General features: G+C 34.4%; 1 long non-coding RNA gene and 1 pseudogene across 1 annotated transcript in view; one reads left to right on the top strand and one right to left on the bottom strand.

Moving 5' to 3' along the window:
* LOC140627922 (uncharacterized) overlaps positions 1 to 27,230 on the bottom strand; it is a 151,059-nt gene that overhangs the window by 13,606 nt on the left and 110,223 nt on the right. The window contains exon 4 of the long non-coding RNA XR_012026419.1: positions 4,488 to 4,582. This is a non-coding gene — a long non-coding RNA (uncharacterized lncRNA). The remainder of the gene's footprint in view (positions 1 to 4,487; positions 4,583 to 27,230) is intronic.
* On the top strand, positions 7,974 to 8,357 carry LOC140627845 (nuclear transport factor 2 pseudogene; annotated as a pseudogene).

Genomic DNA, 27,230 nt, shown 5'->3' with positions numbered 1-27,230 from the left:
TCCTATTTTACATATATGCACATATAATAGTAGGCATAGATGAAAAACACATTAAATAAATATGAGAAAATGATCAATATTCTATAGTATTTAACTACCTGAGTAACAGTTCCAGCAAATACTTAAGGTGATCCCCTCATTTTAAAAGGTGAAAGATTTATACAATCTGAAGAGAAACCAGAGTATTGATATCATTTTAAATCTGTTGTTGAAGGATAACTTACATACACCTAAACTCATCAATTTTAAGTGTGCAATTTGATGAAATTTGACAAACCAGCAGTAAAAAGGAATTTCCTCATCTTAAGTGAATAAATAAAAAAATCTACATACAGTTGGCATACTATTTTGAAGAAAATCCCTAAAGGACTTCCCACAGGTTTGGGAACAAGACAAGGGTATAGGTTCTTATCATTTCCAGTCAAAATTAAAATGGTAGTGCTAGTGAATTGAATAATACAAGAAAAGAAAATATATACAGATTGGAAAAGATGACATAATTGTCTCTTTTTTCAGAGATAGCATTATCATATATGTAGAAAATCTGAAGGAATATACAAAGAAGCAAGTAGAATAAGTGGATTTATGTTTGTAGAATACAAGATCAATAAACAAAGTATCAATTACACATCTATATGCCAGCAAATAATCATTAAAAGTGAAATTGAAACTTTATCATATACAATAGTACCAAGAAACATGATATACCCAGGGAAACATTAGCAAAATATATGCAAAATTTGCAAATGAAAACCTCAAATATTGCTGAGAAGAACAGGAGAAACTTAAGGAAATGTGATACACCATCTTCTTGGATTGGAAAACTCTATAGTGTTAAGATATCTGTCCTTTCCAAATTCATCCAAAGATTCACCCTCAATAAAAATGTCAGCAAGCTTTTTATGCAAAAGTTTACAAAACTATTCTAATATTAATCTGTAAGTATAACAGATCTTTAATAGCCCAAAATTTTAAAACAAGTTGAAGGATTTTTACTATTCAGAACTTCTTATGAAGCTCCAATATTCAAGAGGGTATAGCTTTGGCATAAGGAGACAATAGGACAGAATAGAAAGTCTAGAAATATGGCCAAATAATTTTTGATAAGGTGCCAAACTAAGCTAATGAAAGAAAGAAGAGTTATTTCAATAAATAGTTTAACTGAATAACCATATGGAAAAATGCATTTGGACATGAAATTTATACTGCACAAATGAACTTTTTTTTAAAGATTTTATTTATTCATTCATGAGACACACACACACACACACACACACACATACACACACACACACACACACAGAGGTAGAGACATAGGTAGAGGGAGAAGCAGGCTCCATGCAGGGAGCCCGATGTGGGACTCGATCCCAGGACTCCAGGATCACGCCCTGGGCTGCAGGCAGGCGCTAAACTGTTGAGCCACCGAAGTGTCCCCACAAATGAACTTGAATTAGAACTCAGACTTCAATATAAAAGTACAAACTATAAAGCATATAGGAAAAAATCTTTCAACTTGCTATAGGAAAATATTTGTTAGACACGATTTAAAAAAAAGAAAAATGTGGGGTGCCCACGTGGCTCAGCTGGTTAAGTGTCTGATTCTTGGTTTCGGCTCAGGTCATGATCTCATGGCTTGTGAGATGGAGCCCCATGTCAGGCTCTGCACTCAGCAGGGAGTCTTAAGATTCTCTCTCCCTCTGTCCCCCCTATTCATGTGCACATGCACTTGCTCTCTCTAATAAATAATTTTTTTAAAAAAATAAACAATCTTTTTATATTTCATCAAATATATAAACTTCTCTTTCTAAAAGCTAGAAAATGAAGACAAGGCACAGATCTGCAGAAAATATTTACAACAGATATATCTGAAAAAGGAACTTGTATCTAGAATACATAAGGAATTACTTCAATAATTAGAAAACAACTTTTAACTATACACACAATTTATCTTTAGTAAATAGTCACTAGAGAATATTCAATAAGCACATGAACAAATTCCTACCACCTTCAATCTTCCTAGGAAATAAAAATAAAATCCATACTCAGATCCCAAATTCCACCTTCTCAAAGGGGTGATTCTTAAAAGTGTCACAAAACCAAAAGTTGATATGGATGTGGAACAACTGGAACGTCATAGAATGATGTTGGGATTGCAAAATGGTACAATAGTTTGGAAAGCATTTAGGCGATTTCTTAAAAAGTTCAATATACTTCACCAAATGATCACATCCTTCTGGGTATTTACCCAAGAGAAAAGAAAGCTTATGTCTACACAAAGACCTCTACAAAAATGTTCACAGCCATTATATTTATAATACCTAAAATCTGAGAAGAACTGTATTCTCCATCAACTCATAAACAGGTAAACAGTAAGTGGTTAGTAACCACAGAATGGAATTATAAATCAGCAGTGAGAAGGAACCGATTTCTGATACATGCTAGAACATGGATGAACCTCGAAAACCCCATGCCAAATGAAGGAAGCAAGACAAATTACACCACATACTGTATGAATCTATTAACACAAAATTACCCAAAAGTCAATTCTGTAGAAACAAAAAGCAGGATTGTAGATATTTCAAAATAACCTTTAGTATTATGCCTTCATGTGACTATTTCTTTGACTTTTACATTAGTTACAAATACCACATGTACTTAATGTAAAACTTGCAAAAAAATGCAAATGTATTTCCCTTTGTGGAAAGAAACCATGATTAGCAATCAAACGTGTGTATTAGCATATGCAAACACACATATACAGTTACATAAATAATATATTTATACATATGTATGCTTATTTGAAAGTCTTTGATTTATCTTTTTTATTGACATTGTGTCTTGAAGATGTTTTCTGTAAGTACATATAGATTTAACAGTGATTGTAAAAGTTGTATAATATTCACAGTATGGACACACTTTAATTCATTTTGCAACTATTTTACCTTTCAAGCACTTAAAAAAAAGTGGTTCCAGGTTTTAATAGAAGATGGGGAGAGTGTTGTACTGCTGCTAAGAGCCTGGGCCCTACAGGGAGCAATTTTTTTTTTCTTTTGCAATTGAATAAAGGAACACAGTATAACCAGAAACAACTTAAAACCCTCCTGGTCCAGTCTGGACCTGAGGGGGAACTCAGCTGGTGGCTCAGCTTACTAGGCCTTCTCTTTGGGACAGGTCGCCCCCATCCCCTGGGTCTGGGAGTCTTCCCACTCCTACTGCCTTTCTGAAGTTAATTCTTAAAGAGAGAGGGTAGCCTGGAAGGGAGAGCCACAGCTGGGGCAAACAGGGAGCTGGGGCACAAGAGCTCCTATCTTAAGGAGCCCCCCTCCCAGTACATGTTTAAGCAGCTGTGTCTCAGATACAGTCCTAGAAGCAGAATTACTATGAAAAGGACATGTAAATCTAAAATTTGTGGTGTCAAACTTCATTCTAAAACACAGTAACATTTTAAATTCCTTCATAATCTGATACTAGGGTAAAATATAAAAATTGATCTTATTATTTAATTTCCATTAAATGTTAAGCATATTTAATATACTTCCTGAAAAAAAATAATATACTTCCTGGTATTTTATACTTTTTAAATTTATTCTTTGATGTTTTCTACAAGTACTATTTGTTAAATAGGCTATCAATTATTACTTGAAATACCAAAATTATTACATATTAAGCACATATAAATAGGAATATTTTCATTTTACTTTCACTTACGTTTTATAAATTGTTACTGCATTGGTTCTTATTTGAATTATTTTATGTAAATCACTGTATATAAAATGTTTGTGCAAGCTTAATATTATATAATTATTGTAGTTATAAAAATTTTGCTCTAGGTAACAAAAGTGTCGCTTCATTTTCTTTAGTAAAAATCTGCCTATTCATAAAATTTCTCATCCACGTCAATGTTAGAAGCAGATCAACAATTATAAGGAAAAAAGTTTTAATATTTTGAGATTTTGCTCAGAAATATGCTTAAATTATTTTAATTAGTATATAATTTACTCAAACATATATTTTAATAAGAAATGAAAAGAAAATTTCATTTTTTTTGCTTTTGTTACTTTATGCTAGCTTCCCACCTTTTTGCTTTATGTGTTATTATCAAATAACTGCATTTATAGAAATTAATCACTATATAAATTAAATACTTTTGATTGAAAAACAGCTATAAATTTTTGAAAAGTTTTAGCATATATTTGACATACACATGAAATAAAGAATATTGATGAAATTAACAAATGCATTTCCATCAACCTTGCTTGAGAAGTAAGAACATATCACCAATATGTAAACAATGATTTAAAAGTCAACTAACCTAGGCAGCCCGGGTGGCTCAGCGGCTTAGCGCCGCCTTCAGTCCAGGGCCTGATCCTGGTCAGGCTCCCTGCATGGAGCCTGCTTCTCCCTTTGCCTGTGTCTCTGCCTCTCTCTCTCTGTCTCTCATGAATAAATAAATAAAAATCTTTAAAATAAAATAAAAGTCAACTAACCTCTTGTTAGAAGCTAAGCCAAGCCGCTTTCTGTGAAGCGATGTCATTGTGGGCTTTGAGAGGACGGCTGCCTTCTCAAAAGCAACAGTGGAGAACTACAACCAGAGTGAAAGAAAAAATAAAACCATCAACGTTGAATTCTGTATTTAGCAAGATTATCCTTCCAAACTGAGAACGAAATAAGATACATTCATATAAACAAACTTGAGACAATTTGTCTCTTGATAATCTAATTCACCTTGCTACAGGAAGTTTTTCTGGTTGAAGGTAAGTAACACGTGATAGAAACTGAGAACCAATGAAATAGATGGAAAGAACGCTAAGAGGAGGGCCAAGATGGCGTCCTCCATTGGCAGCAGTTGATAACGGCAGTTGATTGGAATTTCAGCCTAGAAATTTATATAGCCTCACAACCACTGCATTCTGTTAATTAACGAGTCATGAAGTTGGCCCAGAATCCTGGGAAGAGCCATAAACTTCACTTACTGAAAGAAAAAAAGCATTAAAGAATATGTGGACATGTTTTAAACTGCCTGAGATAAAAATCCAATAGAGGAACTTAATATGAAAAATAAAAAATGTTCAATAAACACAAAAGTATGCACAAAAATAAGACCAGAGAAACAAAAAGAGACAGGAAATAGAAAATGAAGGGCATTTAAAGTTGACACTTTAAGGCAAACTATATTAATAGTAATTAAACATAAAAAGACCTAAACATTCCAATTAAAAGTGGAGATTGTCAGTCTAGATTAGAAAAAACAAAAATGAAATCCCAATTAAATGCTATTTACATGACACACAACTTATATATAACAATAGGGTCAGGTATAAAATAATAGTATGAAAAAAGATATAACAAGCAAAAGGAAACATAAGAAACCTGGAATAGCTACTCTGATGCTAGACAAAATAAACTTTAAGAAGGGATGTTTTATTATAATTAAGAGATCCATTTAACAGGCATACTACAAACCTAAATATTTGGGTACCATATAAAAGAACTTCAAATACATAAAACAAAACCTGATGTTTTCATTTCTAGTTCTCTGCTACATTCTTAATTTTTTTTTGATATATGAGACATTTTTAATTGCACAGATGATAACTATTATACAGTTATTTGGTATACCTATTTTTATCCGTTGTATCAGTTGGTTTTTAAAATTTTCTTAACTTTTTAAAAAGATTTTACTTTTGAGTAATCTCTATACCCAATGTGGGGCTCAAACTCAGAACCCTGAGATCAAGAGTCATACACTCTACCAACTCAGGCAGTCAAGCACCCTTCAGTTGGGTTTTGGTCACATATTTTTTCTCATAATTTTCCTACTCATTTTTACTTGTGTGTTAGAAATAATATACGAAAATTACAGAGATAATTCAAATTTAATTTTACTCCGCCTTTGCAACTAACAGCACAGCACAATCATTTCCAGAATATTTAATCAGAGACTCCAATAATTCAAAGTCAGGCTTTAGGACCTGGTTAGAATTGGTTGATTTCAGGTTCACTATAGCTTCCAAACCATAACCTTCAGGGTCCCACCCAAACCCTACAGAATTTATATCCATTCCATCTCCCACCACACAAGAAGACAATGATCAATGGCTCTTAAACTTTGTTCTCCCTACATCCTGGTGCACTTATTGGAAGTTAGTTTTGCTTAATGTCCAGTTTCTAAGTAAGTTCCCTGAACCTGCAGATCTCTCTCAATGAAAACTACTTAAAATGCTGAGTTCACTTCTGTGGATTTTTACTCTTCAATATTTATTTGCCTTGTTAGTTTTCCAATCTCTCTCTCTTTCTCTCTCTGTTCTAATTTTTCAGGTTGTACTCAGGAGAGAGATGGTCTGACTTATCCAGTTTACCTTGATCAGAAGAGCTCCATAATACAAATGAGCACAATATTCAAACTGTGGTTCTTCATATGCTGCTGACAGCTTGATCAGAAATGGTGATTTCTTTTATACAATTTCCTTGAATTCCTTCAGATTTTTGTTAAGCCCTAGCATATGATTTAGTTTCATTAATATGTGCTAAAATAGGAACCTATAACATACATGAATCTGTAAATATACCTTATTTACTTGATGCTTTTTCTACTAGGTAGTAGATCTATAATAGTAGTAGATTCATTGCTGGTGAAAATCACGTACTCTACAATAAATGGCTTATTTTTCTTAATTTTATATTAATGACTTTATGGATAAAAACTGTAGCATACCACAAAAAAATACTGTGTTTATAAAGACGTCTGTTTCCAACAATGGCAGAATAGTCTTTTTCAGCATAACCATTCTGCTGAGGAAAGCTGGAAAAATTATCAAAGACGTTTGTTTGAAGGCAGAATCCAAAGGGACAAGATCTGAAGAAGAGTTACCCAGATAGTAAGAATTGCTGTTTTTTGTTTTTCCCCATACTTCTATTAGTTTCAGAGATAAGTGAGTTAAATTCTCATACTGTGATTATTTGTCTGCGTCTCCTAGTTCTGTCACTTCCTGCTTTGTCAAGTGAAGCTATATTATTATCTCAATATAAGGTTTGGATGTTAGATCTTTCTCTTGGATTTAGGCTCTTATTATATTGAAATAAGCCTATTTTTTTCCCTAGTATTACTTTCTTCTCTTAAATCTACCTTGTTCAATTTAAGAATTAAAGACCAACTTTTCAGGCAGCCCAGGTGGCTCAGTGGTTTAGTGCTGCCTTCAGCCCAGGGCCTGATCCTGGAGACCCGGGATCGAGTCCCACGTCGGGCTCCCTGTATGGAGCCTGTGTCTCTGCCTCTCTCTCTCTCTGTCTCTCATGAATAAAATCTTAAAAAAAAAAACTTTTCTCTGCTTAACTGTCACATTGTACATTTTTCCCCATTCTTTTGCATAGCCATGCAGTTCACTTTTAAGATTAAGATTATATGTATGTTTTTCTGACGATCTGTAACTTTTGAAATGGAGTATTTAGTCTGTTTATATTTATTTTAATACCTGTAGTTTTGGATTTGAATCTTCCATATTATCATTTCTTCTGTTTATTCTTTAAGATATGCTGAGTACAAAACAACCACAAAGAAAACCAAAACCAAAAGAAGAACAAGAACAAAAAAAACCTGTACAGTGTAAAATCTGATGGAGAAAAAAATTTACAGAACTAAAACCTTAAACTTGAAAAATTTGGTATGCCATCATAGAAAGTCAGTAAAGGTCCTCAATTCAGGAAATCATTTGAAGGACCATTAAACACACATCTTAGTAAAAAATTGTGTCACATTTTAATAGCAATGGGGATTTATATACATCCCTGTAATTATTTACAAGCTTGCTTGATTTAAAATAGATTTCTTTTCAATTTTCTGTCAGAAGTTATTTTAACTACAGTAAAATCAATATTTAAGATTCTTACTGCAACAGATCATGCTGGGCTGCCACTGCCACTGCAGACATCATGCAGGCTCGTCAGGTTTCAGTGAGGTCAGGTGATGCTCCAGAATGGGAAACAAGCCAATTTGGGAGCAAAATGGACCCAGCTTCATTCAACATTACAACCAGTTATTTAATAAATGATAGAATGCAACTAGGTGCCATTTATCTTGACCATCATGCCTTAGGTGGGAAGGACAGTGATTCCAGGGGAAAGCTAACATTGTGGAGAAATTGTCTAGCCTTCTGTTCCAGAAAATCTAGCACAGCATCATGGCACACGATCAGCAGCCCATGCTAGATAGCTGCATCAATCACCAGGATTGTGAGTCAGCTCAAGGCCGATGAAGACCCCGTAATGGAATTCCACCAGCTGTTACTAATTAAAGAACATCAAAGATGTTTGAGTTTGCACATGACATGTTCAGGCTTGCCCTGCACAACTTCAACTGACATCCTCTTCTCCCAGCCAGGTACTCACACTGCTTCCTCCCCCGTTTTCTTCCCTATACCATTCATACTCCTCCAGATGCTCCAAATATCATACACAAAGGAGCAGCCCTGTGGTGGGAGCAGGTGCAGTGTACTGCTATTACTGAGGTATTCTGCATGATGTCTGGATGCTAGGCTAGTTGCACCTGGACAGGAGAAGTTTGTGTTGTACCAGCGCATGCCTTGGAAAGACTTACATAACACAGAAGGTTTTTGTTTTTGTTTTTGTTTTTAATCTACAGACAAGTTGCTCCCAGTATCCCAAAGAAGTGAAGGAGAAAGCAGCTGACCCACCTCTCACATACTGATTTGTTGAGATGTTTCAGTGCCTTATGATACAACAAAACCATGAAAATTTTCCTAACAAAATAAAATTCTCATAGATGGATACTTTAAGAGTGTAATACTAAAATCAGCTTCCACTATAGAAATCACCTGCAGGATGACAGTCTTTAAAGTAGATTGCCTAAAATATGTGCACCTTATTGCACATAGTCCTACTGGGCTATGAGGTGATTTCTCTTGATGAAAGTTAACTTATTTTCATTTAAGAATTTTTATGTCAGCAGACCAGATCCATTATTTTAACCACAATAATAATATGTTCAAGCTCACTCTTCATTGAAGCTCTAAAATAATTAACTTTACTAAGCCGCCATTCATTTTAAAGCAATTCTGGAATGGGAGCCCATTCATTTATACTATTCACTTTATTACATATTTTTAATATAATAAATTAAGCTATATAAGAGTTATTGATTCTACAGAGGCAATGCTGAGTTTTGTTCTGATCTTGACAATAACATACAATTTAATTTTAAGTTAATTTCTATTTAAATATGGAGCTACTGGTATCAACACTCATCTAACAACAGATTTGGCTGCTTCCACACAGTAAGTTTTTTAGGTTTAGATTTTTTTTTACTCCAAAGGATAACCACCTTATAATTAATTTGTTTCATCCAGAGGCTTCAATGACATCACCATGCTTTTAGAATAGTCAAGATAGTTATCAAGATTATGAAAAGCAAAATAACTTTTATCTTTCATAACTGTTAAAAATATGGAATGCAAAAAATATGGAATGCAAAAAATATGGAATGCAGAGAAGTAGAGATATACATACAAGGCATGTGAAATTACTTATATTTTATGTATCTGCTGTAAGTACCTTTTAGGTGAGGAGAGATATGAAAAGTTTAAATACTATACTAATACAAATACAGCTTTAAGAATAAGTTTATGACTTATCTGAGTGGTTTATTCAAAAGCCCTCAATACATATGAAAGAAAACCACAAAAGTAAAACAAATTAAAAAGCTAAGGTTTTAATATTTTAAAAATATATAAATGTATATTCCAGTTACTAACAGGGGTTCATGAGTCCAATGATAAATATGAATTATATGCTAGCATTCCAAGTAAGGCCCTGACCATTCTGCTGGTGTTATCTGTACCATCAGTGATTTCCTTATTGACCTAAAGAAGCTGCTAGTGCCATATCTTCTAGCAGAAAATGTGCGGTGTCAACAGAGTCTTTGAAAATACATGTGGACACAATCGAGTATTGGGATTTTGCAGGTCTCTGTATACGAAAAAGTAACTGGATTCCATGGAAGTGAAAGTATGGTCTAGTATCAAGAAACAAATGCTTAAAACAGTACAGAGAAGTAAAATGTAAGATTAAACTAATGGATGTATATTTATTCATTCATGATTTAATAAAGCTGCCAATCTGTGCTAGCCTTGATGGAAGAAAAAGCAATATATATAATATATATATATATATATCCCACCAAAAGAAGTTGCAAAAATAGTACACAGAGTTCCTTTATCTTTATACAGCTTCCCCAAATATTATCATCTTATATAACTATAGTGCTATTGCGCTATTGCCAGAATCTTGGAATTATCACTGGTACAGTACTACTGACTAATCTACAAAATTTGATCAAGTATCACCAAATGTCACATTAATGTCTTTTTACAACTCCAAGATCCGGTCGAGAATGGCACACAGCATTTAGCTGTCATGTCTTCCAACCTGGAGAAGTGTCATGGCCTTGACACTTTTGAAGAGAACTGGCCAATTATTTTGTTGAATGTCCCTCAATTTGAATTTGTGTGATGTTTCTTCATGACGAGTTACAGTTATACATATTTTGCCAAGAATGCTACAGAAGTAAAGAGTTCTTCTCATTACATCACGTCAAGGGGTTAGTTCATGATGTTGATATGCCTTGTTACTGATGATATTAACCTTGATCACTTGGTTAAGGAGGTATCTGTCAGGTTTCTCTACTGTCAAGTTACTATTTTCACCTTTGTAATTAAGATGTATCTTGAAGGGAGAATAATTATAACACTATGAAAAAATTTTCATGAGGAATTTGCAGTGTGTCATCAGTTCATATATGTTAAGTATGTAAAAGTATTATTCTATGTAGAAATTAGAGTGAAAGCATGATGAAGTAATAAATTTTACTGAAAATAGTAACTTTAAAATAGAATTTCATTTTTCCTGTGAACAAAATATTTTCCTCTAGAGAGACTGTTTATTGCTATTTCTTAGACTTTACTAGTACATCTGCAATAGCAAAGAGAAACAGCTGAGTAGATAAGTATAACAGAACACCACAAGACCTATAGCAGAGTGTCTTTCCCCCAGAGTATGCTGATCAGGAAAACATCGCCACCAGATCTTAGTGAAATCAGTGCAGCAAAAAATAGAGTAAAGGCTAGCCCTCAAAGCCTTCTGTATATTGCAAGAAGATTCTGCTTAAATGGTAATCCTTTTGTTATTTTTTTAAAGATTTTATTTATTTATTCATGAGAGACACACAGAGAGAGAGAGGCAGAGACACAGGCAGAGGGAGAAGCAGGCTCCATTCAGGGAGCCCGATGTGGAACTTGATCCAGGGTCTCCAGGATCACGCCCTGGGCTGAAGGTGGCACTAAACTGCTGAGCCACCCAGGCTGCCCCCTTTTATTATTTTGAACAAAAATAATCACTCTTAAAACTTTCCATAACAAGTCTCTCTTCTTCTTCTTCTTTTTCTTCTTCTTCTCTCTCTCTCTCTCTCTCTCTCTCACACACACACACACACACACACATGCATTACACACACAAGCAAAGTTCCAATGAAGCATTATTTACAAAAACAGGTGGTAGATGGATTTGGTGAACAGGACCATATTTTGCTGATCCCTGCTTGGACCACTTGGAGCAGGATTTCTCCACCTTGGCACTGTTGATATTTGGGGCTGGATAATTTTTTGTCTTGGGGGAGCTGCCCTGTGCATTGTAGGGTGTTGAACAACATTCCTGGCCTCTACATACTAGATGTCAATAGAGCTCCCTCACCTCAGTGATCACTCCAAATGCCTCCCCATCCTGCCAAATGTCCCCTGGGAAACAAAATCACTACCAGTTGAGAACCACTGCTCTCGTTTCCTGGCTGGAAAAAGCAGACTTACTCCATTTTTTTCATTGTTCTTTGTTGTTGTTGTTTTTTCTCAGGACTGGCTGGTATTTATTTTTTGGGTTTTTTTTTAAAGGTTAATTTTATTTCTTTACTACTTTCCATGGATTTTCATGGGAAAATACCTTAGAATGACAAGAATTTTACAACAGTTTCTCACTTAAGTCCAGAAGTTGTTTCCTATTACCTCTTTTTTTAAAAAAAGATTTTATTTATTTATTCATGAGAGACACAGGGGAAAAGCAGAGACATTGGCAGAGGGAGAAGCAGGCTCCTCGCATCCTGGAACTCCAGGATCATGCCCTGAGTCAAAGGCAGACGCTCAACCACTGAGTCACCCAGGCATCCCAGGCTGGCATTTCTGAATTGAGAACTTCTCTTATACTCAGGTTGGGATATACAGAAGGTAAAAAAAAAAAAAAAAAAAAAAAAAATTCTCCAGGGACTCAACTCTGACTCCTTTCTGGAATACTAAGGGCCCTAGCAGTATTGGCCTTCTTTTCTCCACCTTTCATAGTCTTCTGCTGTTTGTTTCATTTATCTTATCCAAGTTTTAGGAATAAGAAACACAAGGACTAGAGTGAAGTATTTTATATCCCAGATATGTATCGGTAAAAGATTACTCTTATCTGAGGATATGTAGTATCATGCTTAAAAAGCAGTTAAAAATTCAGTAGCCAAGTATAATGAATTATGAAATCAACTCCTGGCTCTACTATATTAAAGGGATATGAAACCCTGTGCAGGATACATAGGCTCTGCTACTCAGTTTTTTCAGATATAAAATTATAGGTATTAATATCCAACTCATACTTGCATGTAATATCATCTCATTTAACTCATAAGGCTAAATGAGTTACTACATATAAATAATAGGGACCAGTGTTTGTTAATACTAAATACTATATATTACATATCACTAGTGTCTCTTTTTAATTATAATTATCTGGAAAAGTACTGACAAGTAACTTTACAAACATCATGCTAATGATTATTAATGCTCCAAACTCATAGCCACCCATCCCAAAGTGAAAACAAGAATCATCGAGAAACAAATTTTTCAAAACTGGAAGAGAAGCACTTGGATCTGGACTAATTTAATGCATTATTTTAAAAGGATTGAAAAGTGGGGCATTTGATACCCTAAGGTATTTCAAATCATGGATTTAAATACCAGAACTACAAGGGCCCCATTATAGTATTTTCCTTTAAGTAATTGTCCTCCCCGCTAAAAGACATAACAGAGAAAGGACTAGTGTTTCATTAAGGCGGTACCTACTCTCATTCTCTCTAGAACAACATTCGCCTCCTGTGCAAGGGCACACATTAATCTCTCTTCACGGAAGGATTTTCACCCCCTGTCAACCTGTAGAGGAGAGGTTCTTTCCATCCTTCAAAATTCATCATATGTCATCTAAGGTTATAAAGCTAAACACTAGAAAAAAGAAACCCACATACAATTTACACAGCCGAAGAGAGAAAACAAAGAAAACATTTAATTAAAAAAAAAAACATAAAAGAACTAAGACCAAATACCTGTATATCAGTAAGTGGAAATGGGATGAAAATTCACATATTAAAAGTAACAAGTTGAACAGATAAAAGTAACACTAGCAAATATATGCTGTATCTAATGTGTGTATCTAAAATGATTTAAAAGCAAAAGTATGAACCAAGCTGTGCCATGATATTAATGCTAGACATTACAGAATTCTTTTTTTTTTTTAATTTATTTATGATAGTCATACAGAGAGAGAGAGAGAGGCAGAGACACAACAGGCAGAGGGAGAAGCAGGCTCCATGCACCGGGAGCCCGATGTGGGATTCGATCCCGGGTCTCCAGGATCGCGCCCTGGGCCAAAGGCAGGCGCCAAACCGCTGCGCCACCCAGGGATCCCCAACATTACAGAATTCTTAAAGAAGAAAACAAAGGGCATGTTATAAAAAACACTATTCATAGTGATTAAAAAATTGATTTTTAAAAAAGATCTTATTCATTTATTCATAAGAGACACACACAGAGAGAGGCAGAGACACAGGCAGAGGGAGAAGCAGGCTCCACGCAGGGAGCCCGATGCGGGACTCGACCCCGGGCCTCCAGGACCACACCCTGGGCTGAAGGCGGAACTAAACAGCTGAGCCCCTGGGGCTGCCCTAAAATTGTGATTAATATTTAGCTACTGAACCTAACAAAATGTTGAAAATGTAAAATATAGGCTTTAATAACAAAATTAAGGGAAATGATGAATGAGAAACCGATTTTAGCCTACCATGAATAGCTAATAAATAAGTCACATAATTTTCTTGAGTAGTTTACCATATAATCTAAGAAGAAAAAATGTAGTAATAGGATTTGTATTGCCTTATTTTGAATTTCTCCAGAAGCAAGTCTTGAGACAAGAATTCCTGTGAAATGTATTTTTTAGGGAAGACGAGGAAGATAAGTAGTGAAGAGAAAAGGTGTATAGTAAAAGGCAAGCATCCCATAAAGGGTGCACAATTAAACTACCTGTCACAGATTAATCACACAGAAAAACTCCAGGAAATGGTATAAAATATGACCACATTTTCCCAACCAATGGAGGGAGGCAGCTAGGGTATTTTAAAAAAAAAAGATTTTATTTATTTATTTGACAGAGAGAGAGAGCCAGAGAGCACAAGCAGGGGGAATGGCAGATGGAGAGAGAGAGAGGCAGGCCCCCCACCAAACACAGAGCCCAATAGGGGGCTCAATCCTGGGATCCCAGGATCATGAGCCAAGCCAAAGGCAGGTGCTTAAACTACTGAGACACCCAGGTGTCCCAGGCAGCTAGGGTATTTATATACTCTATCCCTTCAGTTGAGAGTTGTGGGGCATGTGTTAAATCAGAGCTTCTGGACTACTCATTGGAACAGAACAGGTTTCTAAAATTGCAGAAAAACTTTGTGTCAGAGGGATACGGACACTTGCAACTGGAAGTTCAAAGATGCACAATGAAAACTGTAAGGTCTGAGAGATATGAGCAGGGTACTATAGGATAAGGCAACCGCTAAAACTGAGCGTATGTTAGATCATAAAGGAAATTACAATGCATTTAAGAATGGGAAAAAAGCAGAATTTTCTGACTACAGTAGTGTAATACTTAAAATTAAGGAGGAAATAAAATCTAAAACTATCTCAAGAAATTAAAAAATTAGAGAAAAAACACTATTATAAACCTGTTAGATTAAAGGTGAACTTCAAATCAAAACTACGCAATACAGAAACAATAATGATAAAGGACGTGTTTTAAAGACAAATAATGCTAAAGCTAATCTTAGTAAAAAAAAAAAAAAAATCGAGAGCCTTAAACTCATATACTCCTAAATAAGGAATAGTATTTTTTTAAATTGTTACATTTTCAATGTTAGAAGTTTTGGGAAAAAAGCTAACATATACACATGGAAATAACAAAGTCTTAAAAGTTTAAAATTTTAAAGTCTTAAATCAGTAGTATTATTAAAACTCCAAAACCAGTTAGTTTATATATTTTTAGTTTTTTTTAAAGATTTTACTTCTTTATTTGAGAGAGACAGAGAGGGAGAGAGCAGAAGCAGGGGGAGGGGCAGAGGGAAGAAACAAGCAGATTCCATGTTGAGCAGGGAGCCCGACTTGGGGCTTCATCTCAGGACCCAGAGATCATGACCTAAGCTGAAGGCAGATGCTTAACCAACTGAGCCACTCATGTGCCCCAGTTTATATATTTTTAAATGATAAAATGGTATTAGATTAATATATGAAAAAAGGTAAATTGCTATGATAGCAAAATTAAAAATGAGTAAAGGAAGGGGTATCTGGGTGGTTCAGTAGTTGAGCATCTGCCTTCAACTCAGGGCATGATGCTAAGGTCCTGGGATCAAGTTCCCCTGCAGGGAGCCTGCTTCTCTCTCTGCCTATGTCTCTGTCTCTCATGAATAAATAAATAAAATCTTTTAAAAAAATGAGTAAAAGAGGATCCCTGGGTGGCTCAGCGGTTTAGTGCCTGCCTTTGGCCCAGGGCGTGATCTTGGAGTCCTGGGATGGAGTCCCATATCAGGCTCCTTGCATGGAGCCTGCTTCTCCCTCTGCCTGTGTGTCTCTCATGAATAAATAAATAAAACCTTTAAAAAAATAAAATAAATAAAAATAAATAAAAATAAATAAAAATGAGTAAAGGAAAAAAAGAAAATTAACAGATATGTAATGAAGTTCTTTAAAACAATTTGTGTAAAATTCTCTGAAAACTAGGATTAAATGTATCATAGAAATAACATAAAGTATCAAAATTAGCCCCAGAAGAAATAGAAAATCTAAACAAGTCAGTAATTTGATGTAAATTAATTCTAAAATACTTGATTAAAAACCTTACTAAAAACTGAAGTCCAGATGGTTTCATAGTAAGTAATTTTAAATCAAGAATTTAATTCCAATGCAATGTAAAATTTTCAGGTGATGTTTAAAAATATTTTTTGATTATTAGAAAAATACTGATAACAAAATTAAAATGAGTATAATTTATTAATATCAATACTTGGGTAAGAAATCATGTGTTAAAAAGAGAAGACACTGGTATTTTAAAATAATTATATAACTTTAGACTAGAGTCTCTAATATCTGGGAAAGTATCTGCCACATTTTAGGCACACAATAAGTATTATGGCATGAATGAATAATGACAGGAATACAAGGGTGGTTCAAAATTGGCAATTCTAATAAATATATATAATGTAATATACGTATTATATTGTATATATATGTAATATGTGTAGATAGACTGTATATATATGTATATATGCATACATATATGTATATATAATATAGATGTATGTGTGTATATGTATATAATATAATACATGTATATCTACATAAATAACATACATAGTGTAATACATATATAATACATGTATAATTTAAGTAGATCAGAGAAAAAATGAATGATTAACATGTTGCATTAAAAACACACAGAATAATAGTACCGATTTTTTAATTAAAATATAATTGACATATAACATTGTATAAATTTAAGGTGTACAATGTATTGACTCGATACATTTATATATTTGCAATATGGTTACCACTATAGAATTAGCTAATACCTCTATAACATTACATAATTACCATTTCTTTTTTGTGGTGAGAACAATTAAGATCTAGTCTCTAAGCAATTTTGAAGTTATAACATAGTGGTGTTATCCATAGTCACTATACTGTGCATTAGATCTCCAGGACTTCTTTATATTGTTTAAGGGTATAAACTTAGACAAGTAGTAAATGTGTCCTGCAGTCTTGATTTTTAAAAATTGTCGGGATCCCTGGGTGGCGCAGCGGTTTGGCACCTGCCTTTGGCCCAGGGCACGATCCTGGAGACCCGGGATCGAATCCCACGTCGGGCTCCCTGCATGGAGCCTGCTTCTCCCTCTGCCTGTGTCTCTGCCTCTCTGTCTCTCTCTCTCTGTGTGACTATCATGAATAAATAAATAAAATCTTTAAAAAAAAATAAATAAAAATTGTCTATATTGAAAATCAAGGAAAGTATCACGCTTAATGAAAAAACACTACATAGATGCTCACAAGTAGTTTTAAAAAGGACTGTTTTCCACACCATGTGCCAAAAAACACTAGGATAATTCTATAAAAATTTAGAAAAGCGAAAGAACCCTGAATAACAACATTATTATTTAAACTGTTCTAAAATTCCAAGTACTTTCAAATGTAAGCAGCATGCATTTGTGTATGTGCATTGTGTGTGTAAAAAGACAAGATATTAAATAGGAAAAAAGGTGCAAAATTTATGATCAGGCAGCTAAGAAAATAAAAATGACTAAAAATATAAAAGATGTTTAACTTAAAGAAATGCAAACAACATTTTTTTCAACCATAAAATTATGAAAGTTAAGTAAAACTATGACTTGGCACATGATATGGAAAAAGAGTCTATTTTATTTATTTTTATTTTTTTAAATTTTTATTTATTTATGATAGTCACACACAGAGAGAGAGAGAGAGGCAGAGACACAGGCAGAGGGAGAAGCAGGCTCCATGCACCGGGAGCCCGACGTGGGATTCGATCCCGGGTCTCCAGGATCGCGCCCTGGGCCAAAGGCAGGCGCCAAACCGTTGCGCCACCCAGGGATCCCAAAAGAGTCTATTTTAAAACTACCTGTGAGCATCTAAATAAGTTTAACATTTTTGGAGGCTATTTTTTTCAATGTCCAAGAAAATTTAAGCTTCAGAAACTCCTTGACCTTGCAATTTTTGCTGAGGAATCACTCCACAGTCCTATTCAAAAACTATGACGAGAACTAATTTCAGTATCATTTAAAATTTAGTACTGATTTTAACAGCAAAAATCAACTTACATGTCCAACACCTTAAGAATGATTAAAAGCTCATGTGCACCCATTTAATGAAACAGAGTAAAACTTAAAAAAAAAAAAAAAGATTCAGGGAGCATTACACATGCTACTATTATAGTAATGTTCTCCATTACAAGTATAGACAGAAAATGTTAATATCTTTTAGGAAAGGAGCTAAGAATTCTTATAGTGAGGCATAAGAGAAAAGCTTAATGTTTATAATTTCACATGCTTTTTATTCTGTGCATGTAACATATGTTTATGCTTATATATATTTTATATCCATCTATAGAGTCTATATATTGATGTTTGAAAAGAGTTTCCTATGACATATTACTAGGAAAAGATTAACTGCACATTCCATTTAGAAAAATTTATACCACTTGGTGTTGAAAATAAAGTAAATATTACACATCCTCCTCAGGATCTACTATATATATATATATATATATATATATATATATATATATACACACACACACACACACAGATATTACATATATATACTACTATCTATATATACTACTATCTATCTCAATCTCAAATTATTCAACTCTAGAAAAAGAGGGGAGTGGAAACCACATTTGTGTTTTGATGATAGAAAAGTAGTTATCTATAACAAGAGACACTTTTTTTATTTTTTTAAGTTTTTATTTAAATTCCAGTTAGTTAACATACAGTGTAATATTAGTTTCAGGTGTACAATATAGTGATTGAATGCCTCCATATAACACTCAGTGCTTATCAATGAGCTACTTATTTTATTTTTTATTTCTAAAGATTTTATTATTTATTTATTTATTTATTTATTTGAAAGAAAGAGAGAGAGAGGGAGAGAGAAAATGCAAGTGGATTAGTGGTAGAAGGAGAGGGGAAAGGGGGAGAGTGAGAATCTCAAGCCAACTCCAGGCTGAGCATGAGCTCAAGTAGAACTGAGTTTCATGACCTCCGAAATCATGAACTCAGCTGAAACCAAGAGTCTGACACTCAAGTGACTGAACCACCCAAGTGCCCCAATAGGTACGGATCTTAAACTTCAGAACTTGACTTTTTAGAAGTGTGCAGCATGATCATCTATTTTTTTTTATTTTTTTAAATATTTTATTTATTTATTCATGAAAGACATAGAGAGAGAGAGAGAGAGAGAGAGAGAGGCAGAGAGAGAGGCAGAGACACAGGCAGAGGGAGAAGCAGGCTCCATGCAGGGAGCCCGACGTGGGACTCGATCCCCGGACTCCAGGATCACACCCTGGGCCAAAGGCAGGCGCTAAACCGCTGAGCCACCCAGGGATCCCAAGGTCTTCTAAAAATATGTACGCCAGTGGCTTTTTAAGATGCTTTGGCAAAATGGGCAAACCCACTGTAAATGTATCACAGATTTTTTAGAAGATTATCCAGATTCATTTGGGAAATAAAATTTCTCAGTGATAGCTATAAATGAGCCCCGATGTTAGTACAAAAGATTCAGGGATTTTTGATTGTGCCTTTGCAGAAATAACTTGGAGTAGGAAAACTGTGGACTTTATTCATGTTTCAGATTTATTTTTCCATCCTCTAATCTTATTAATGCATTAGAAATCCAAATATTAGAAAGAGTGCACAATATAATGAATAAATCACAATTTGTTTATTTTTTAAAATGTAAATAATTTAATTCATTTCTATATTATAGTTATTGTCTGCTTTTAAAATATTGTTGAGTAGTCTTATCTAGCTATAGCTAAAAAAAATAACTTGGGAATCTGTTCCTGGACCAAACACCCAAAATAGATATTTTCCATTAGAATAAATAATAGTGAAAGGGAATATAAGGGAAGGGAGAAGAAATGTGTGGGAAATATCAGAAAGGGAGACATAACATAAAGACTGCTAACTCTGGGAAACGAACTAGGGGTGGTAGAAGGGGAGGAGGGCGGGGGGGTGGGAGTGATTGGGTGACGGGCACTGGGTGTTATTCTGTATGTTGGTAAATTGAACACCAATAAAAAAATTAAAAAAATTAAAAAAAAAGAACAAAGCAAGAGAGATGTAGAACTGAGTGAGACCTTAAAGGGGAATTTAAAGCTACATCCCAGCAGATACATAAATAGTTAGTTGTTCTGGCTACACCCTAGAACATAGAGTTCTAAGTAAATAACAGATACCTAAAATGTAGGACAAAATTAACATAATTATAGTAAAATGTATACAATGGATAAACTAGAAATATAAAAAGAAATACATTTCTAATACCCTACAAAACAAAATACTTGTTAGATAGTATTATGGTATTTTGTCTCCTACAAGTATTTCTATTCAGTAAATTTAAGAGGTTGATTTGAAGCTGATTCTGCTCTCCCATGTTCAATGCAAATAGCCTTGAGCAGTTGAAATGGTAAGTAATACTAAGACATCAGCATATTTTGATGAGTCTTCCAATTAAAGAATAATTTTAGCTACAGATAAAACCATTTTACGATTTTGTCAATCTTTTTTGCTATCACTTGATTAAAATGCTATCATGAATCTTAAAATATCAAAACTTTAGAAATTAACACATTCTAGAAATGCAAAATACATGAGGCTCAAAATTATATTCTATGATAAACATGTATCCATATTTTTAATATTCACAAGGCTGAAAAATAATCTAAAATAAGTTAAGCATATTTTTCAATCAAATTTCTTGCTCAAATGGTCATTTGAGGCACATGTCTTTTAGGGGCAGCTGTACTGTTAAAATTATGTTTGATCAGGGGCAAATTGGGTAACTCAGTTGGTTAAGCATCTGACTTCAACTCAGATCATGATCTCGGGGGTCCTGGGACAGAGCTCCACATGGGGCTCTACACTCAGTGGGGAGTCTGCTTATCCCTCTGCCCACCCCTCCCTCTGCTTGTGCTCTCTCTCAAATAAAAAAAATAAAATCTTTAAAGAAAACTATATCTAAATGTAAGAATATATTTAAAGCATTTTTCTTATAATGTTGATTGCATATCAAAGATGAAAAAATTCTAAAAATCTGGTCAATTATCATTTATTAAATTCCATGAAAACACAGTAAATGTTTTTCAATGGATTTTAAAAAGCATGCTGGCTTATTCATAGTGGCTTATTCAATGCATATTTGTTGAACAAAGGATTGAATTACATATATTTGCCAATTACATTCATATCCCATTGGCCTTAATTATGTGAAAAAAATAGTAAAAGAATTTGCTATACTTTTAATCAAATAAGATCAAAATATAAGTGGATTTCCTATTATCCTCAAACCAATATGTAAATTACAGCACAGTGAGGAACTCAAGATGGGTGTTAAAAATCTTTGCAGAGTACAACACATATATGGGCAAAGAAAAGACATTTATTTATTGGATGAATGAATAAATGAAACCTGAATCATGAGTCAGAATAAAATAGCCAAAGAGTTTTGTACCTCAACAGTTGAGGAAGTCAATATAATGTGATAAATTTAATAGCAAGTAAATCAAATGTGCTATGGGAGCACCTATGGAAGTGTTCGAATGAGAGCTGAGGTTCAGGAAAACCTGCCAGAGGAATATTAGCATGAGCTAACTTTTGGTGCAAGAAATTTTAAACACCCTGAGAAAAGAGAACAGTACATTTGAGAAATTACCTTTCTTTGCCATGGTTGTGGCAGATAATAATTATCATGGAGAAGCTAATTAAAAACAAAAACCAAAACCTGAAAAAAGATCCATTAGAAATGGCAGTATGGAGAACATGGGTAAACTCAGTGTCTGTTGGTGTATGAGTCTGTGTGTTTAAGTAACTATAACTTAGGGATCCCTGGGTGGCTCAGCGGTTGAGCATCTGCCTTCAGCCCAGGGCGTGATCCTGGAGTCTGGGGATCAGGTCCCACGTCAGGCTCCTTGCATGGAGCCTGCTTCTCCCTCTGCCTGTGTCTCTGCCTCCCTCTCTCTCTGTGTGTCTCTCATGAATAAATAAATAAAATCTTAATTAATAAATAAATAAATTAGACTTAATTGTGTTAAAACTATATATTTATTTAGGGAGAACTGATACCTTAATAATGGTCAGTCTTCTAATCTAGGACATGATATATCTTTTCATTTGCTCAGATCTTCTTTGATTTATTTCATCATCAGAGTTTAGCAGTTTCCTGCATACCAATCCTACTCAGATATTTTTAGTTATACAGAGTACCCCTTACTCATCTGTAATGATATTTACTGTTTCATTCCTAATATTAGTAAATTTTGTCCTCTCCATTTTATGGTTAAAAACTTTATTGATTTCTTCAATGAACCAGCAATTGATTTCACTGCTTTTTTCCTACTGTTTCATATTTTCAATTTAATTGATTTCTGCTCTTATCTTTACTATCCCCTTATGTCTGCTTGTTTTGGATTTATTTTGTTCTTTTCTAGGTATTTGAGGTAGGTATGTGGATTTTTTATTTAAGGCTTTCCCTCTTTTGTAATGCAAATATTTAGTGCTATAAGTTTTATGCTCAGTATTACTTTAGCTGTGTCCCAGAAATTTTGATATCTTACATTTTCATTTATATTCAGTCTATTTTTTACCTCTTTTGAGACTTCCTCTTTGACCCATAAAATATTTAGAAGCATGTCATCTAACTTGTGTTTGAGATTTTTGTTTCTATTACTGATTTCTAGTTTGTTTCCTTTATAGTCAAAGAACATACTTTATATGATTTTAATCCACTAGCATTTTTTGATATTAGTTATATGGTCCAGGATATGGCCTGTCATGGTGTATGTTCCTTGTGGACTTGGGGGAAAAATGTGTATTCTGCTGTTGCCTGGAGTGTCCTAAAAATGTCAATTATATTCTGTTTGAGGATATTTTTCAATGAAATAGACCTGAGGCATGCAATTCAGTAGGAATCCTGGCAATGTAGATCGAGTTAAGGCTTACTAAAATAAATAAATAAATAAATAAATAGTTATTTTGTGTGCCGTGTTTTGTTTTATAATTCAAAGTCTGATATATAGTTTATGACAGGAAGAGAATTTACCACGATTGTAATAGTGAGGCTCTAGCTTAAAATATCTAAACCAATATACACATTATTTCATTGCTTCTATATCCTATTCTGACTTCTGCATTAACATAGCCTTTTGAGGACATCAAACAAGAGGCAACACTGAAGTTGCACAGGATAATAAAATCATTTTTCCATGAGGTTTTTGTACTATTAGAGTGGATATTGTCAATGGAGACTAGGAAAATCATAAGGGTATTCATCTTTGTCTCCATTTAGTGGCTAGTATTGTCTCCCTCTGAAAAGTGGATTTATACTAATTTTGTCTATAGCCAAGAATGGTTAATTTAGCATATCAAAGTAAATGAAATTATACCCAGGTTGCTCATAATAATCAACACACTTGAAAAATTAACTAAGCTAGTATTAAATGAATGTGAAGATAAGAAATACTGAAGAGAAATTTAATACCTTCTGAGTCTTCAGTAACTTGGATAGGATGAAAACAATTTTAAACTTAAGCAAAATATTACATTTTAAGAAAAATATTAAACAAAAAGTATCATTATAGCTTAGTCATAAATATATCTAGTAGCTTTCTTTGGCTTCTGTAGTTGTCAATGCAGTCAGCAGAAGTTGAAGGATTTGAGGACTGCATCCCATTGTCATGCCTCTTTCCATCCAAATATGAGCTTAATTATAAAACTCCTCACGAAGTACTATAAAATACACTGAAGGTTTTATTTGGGCTAAGGCGGGCCTATAAAACAGATAACTCTGTAATAACTGTTTGCACATTCGTAGTATTGTTTATTAATATATGTAGTTGCAATCAGCCATCACTGAAGAAGCTTTATTGAAATAAATTTGCAGTAATATACAAACTAAAGGATAGTACATAAGCCTTCTTAATTAGAGTTTATGCGGTCAATAAAGTACATAGGAACACAACAGCACATTTCATTTTTTTCCCTAGGAAATCAATATCCACAATAGAAAATAAATGTCAAATTGAAGCCCTGAATTTTGTGATCATGAGGTATATTGAAAATAGCTCTGGGCTGGGGCTCAAGGCACTAGGGTTCTAATCCAATTTAGTCACTATCATTGACTTTGAAAATGTAACACCTTTTTAGAGACTTAGTTTCTCTTCCTAATTTAATTCATGGTCTTGTTACTAAAGTGTCACTGAATGCACATTTCTAAGAGAGGACCATAGGACTCAACAAGTAGGAACAGATTCACCATAATTATTGCCTGTAATCTTTCAAAGTCCTAGATCTATCTAACAACTTGTGGGATTTTGTTACTGCTGCTAAACTCAATAGTAGAACCATACATGAAAGCATGGTCAGCATTTAAGAATCCTCATTACCTTGTTAGTGTCACAGGGTAAGAATAAAGAATTTCTGTGAACCTAAAGCCAAATATGTTTTAATATTTCATAAATATGGAATTAAGCACAACACTAGGCTATTGTTTCTGCCCATATACTCACTTTGACTATCCCATTTCCTTGAACATAACCTTCTGTGATATTATTATTATTTTGGACTTACTCTTCTTTGTTACTTGGATTCCTTACCCCTATCCAAGTGATAAACTTCTATTTATCTTTAGTACACAAATAAAAAATTCTAGGTTGATATTAAGATATCCGAGTAACTGAAAGCTTTGCTAATCTTCCTATTTGCCCAACAAAAGGAGTGTTTGAAACTAATAATAAAAAGAGAACATATTCTAAAACCAGATGTATTTTATATGGCCTCCTATAATAACAGAGATAATGAAGACAAAAATATATTAACAGCTGATTTGATATTAACCATCCCAAGTCAATGTGCATAATTTGGACAACAATATTAACCAAGAATACTGTTAAGCTTTTTAAATATCAGCATATGCCCCATGTTAATAAATAATTTCTTAATTGGCCTCAGTGATTGAGAAAGAGCCAGATTCATTCAATGTATCTTAAGTATCTTCAAACACTGGGTATAGATAGATTTTTGCTGTTGATTATGTTCAAGGACGAGTCAACAAACAATAATTAAAGCATGGATTCTATGAGAATAAACTACAACTGAAGAGAAAAAGTCTAGGAACAGTCACAAATACATATGCATGAAAAAAGACAGTAATATGTAAGGTAAGAAGAGTTAAGCATTTCGTAGGAATTAAAACACTCATGTTGCCATTCAAGTTTGGAAATATATATATATTCTTAGATTTCTAAGGTTTGAGTAAATAGAACCACCTAGTACTTCAGCTAAAGATGTTGACTGAATGTATTTTCAAAGGTCACCAGAAAACAAAAACAAAGTAACAACACAAGAATTGGAAACTGCAGTTGAAAAATACTGGCAGTTATTAATAAAATCACCTTGAGTCTTTGACAGACTTATATATCCAACTGTCAACTTCACATATCTACTTGGACGTTTAATCGACATCTCACACCCAACACAGCCCAAATGAAATTCCTGAAATCTCCCTCAAAAATCTTCACTTAAAGCCTTTGCCATCTCAGTTAACAACAACTCTATCCTTCTGGTTGCTCAGGCCCTAAATCTTGGGTTCATCCTTGATGCCTCAATTTACCTCACAGCCCTCATATCAATCACTACAAAGTCTTTTTGGCTCTATGTAGTGGGTGCTGTGTTACACCACCTGGATCCCCCTTCAGGATAGAAGGATTTATTTCCCCAGATGCTGAGTGGTGCTGAAAGACAGCTGTAATTGGGCCACCTGGGTGGCTCAGTCCCTTAAGCATCTATCTGCCTTTGGCTCAGGTCCTGATCCCAGAGTCCTGGGATCCAGCCCCACGTTGGGCTCTCTGCTCAGTGGGGAGCCTGCTTTCTCCCTTTCCCCGTGCCTCTCTCCCTGCTCATTCTATCTCTCTCAAATAAATAAAATCTTAAAAAAAGAAAAAAGAGAGTGAGCAAGAGAGATAGCCTTAATCTACTAGATCTCCTCCAGAAGCGGCTCCACTGAAGGAGTTAGCTTGCTCAGGGTCACTGTTAGTGGTCAGTGTGGGGGTAGGGTATGAAGGCCTGCCTCTCTTGCCCCACTTCTGGGGCCACCTCAATGCCAGAGCTCCTCCTCATCCTGCTGTCTGAAGCTCTCATTGACCCTGCACGGCAGCCTGACCTCCCCTTTCTGTGAAATCCTGCTTTCCTCCTCTTCCTTTTGACTAATGTTGATGGCAAGGGCACTCCCTAATAAAATCTGTGCACATTCATCTTTATCCTTGAGTTTGCTTTCTGGGGAACCCCACCTTCAATAGTTGGGCCAGAAGTAGTCAGATATCCAGTATTTTCGACTGTTGAGCTAGTAATGAGGATTCTACTACTAATGTAGGTAGAGCACACATATTCCCTGGAACAAGTAACAGTAAAATGTTTAGAATTTTTACTCTGGTTAACCGGGGTGGTATTCTAGTAAAAGGAAATAAACAAGTAGGTGTGATGATAATATCAGGCATTTGAGAAAAATAAAGGAAGTAGTCTCTATAAAGACATTGGAAATAGATACTGTTGTACATAATTGACACTTGGGGAATAGTCATTTTTTTTTGTTTTTGTTTTTTTTTTTAAAGGCTTATAGTGATTAATTGACAATTAAAAGTCAAGTGTAAAAACCAGAAAGCCTCCTGGGAAGTTTATAAAAAGATTCTCTCTCCTGCAGCTGGAGGGCAGCCAGGCTCAGGAATTATCCTAAAATTGGCAGAGCTCAAAGAAAGATTAAACTCCCCCAAAAAGAGTAGGTCTGTAAAACCAAGATGAATGGATGAACAAAACATAGCATGCAATGGAACACATCTGAGCAAAAAAAGAACAAAGTCCCAATACAAGCTACAAGCATGAATTAAGCTTGAAAACACTATGCTAAGCGATAGAAGCCAGTAACTAAGGACCATATATTATATTTTCAATTTGTATGGAATTTTGAGAAAAAGACAACTGTAGATATAGAAAGTGGATGAGTAGTTGCCTGAGGCCTGGAATGGGAGTGGGGACCAACTAT

Source organism: Canis lupus, chromosome X, assembly GCF_048164855.1.
Source record: "Canis lupus baileyi chromosome X, mCanLup2.hap1, whole genome shotgun sequence".
In the NCBI taxonomy this organism is placed as follows: Eukaryota; Metazoa; Chordata; class Mammalia; order Carnivora; family Canidae; genus Canis; species Canis lupus.
The sequence above is the reverse complement of the archived record's forward strand: the minus strand, read 5'-3'. Positions and strand labels throughout refer to the sequence as shown.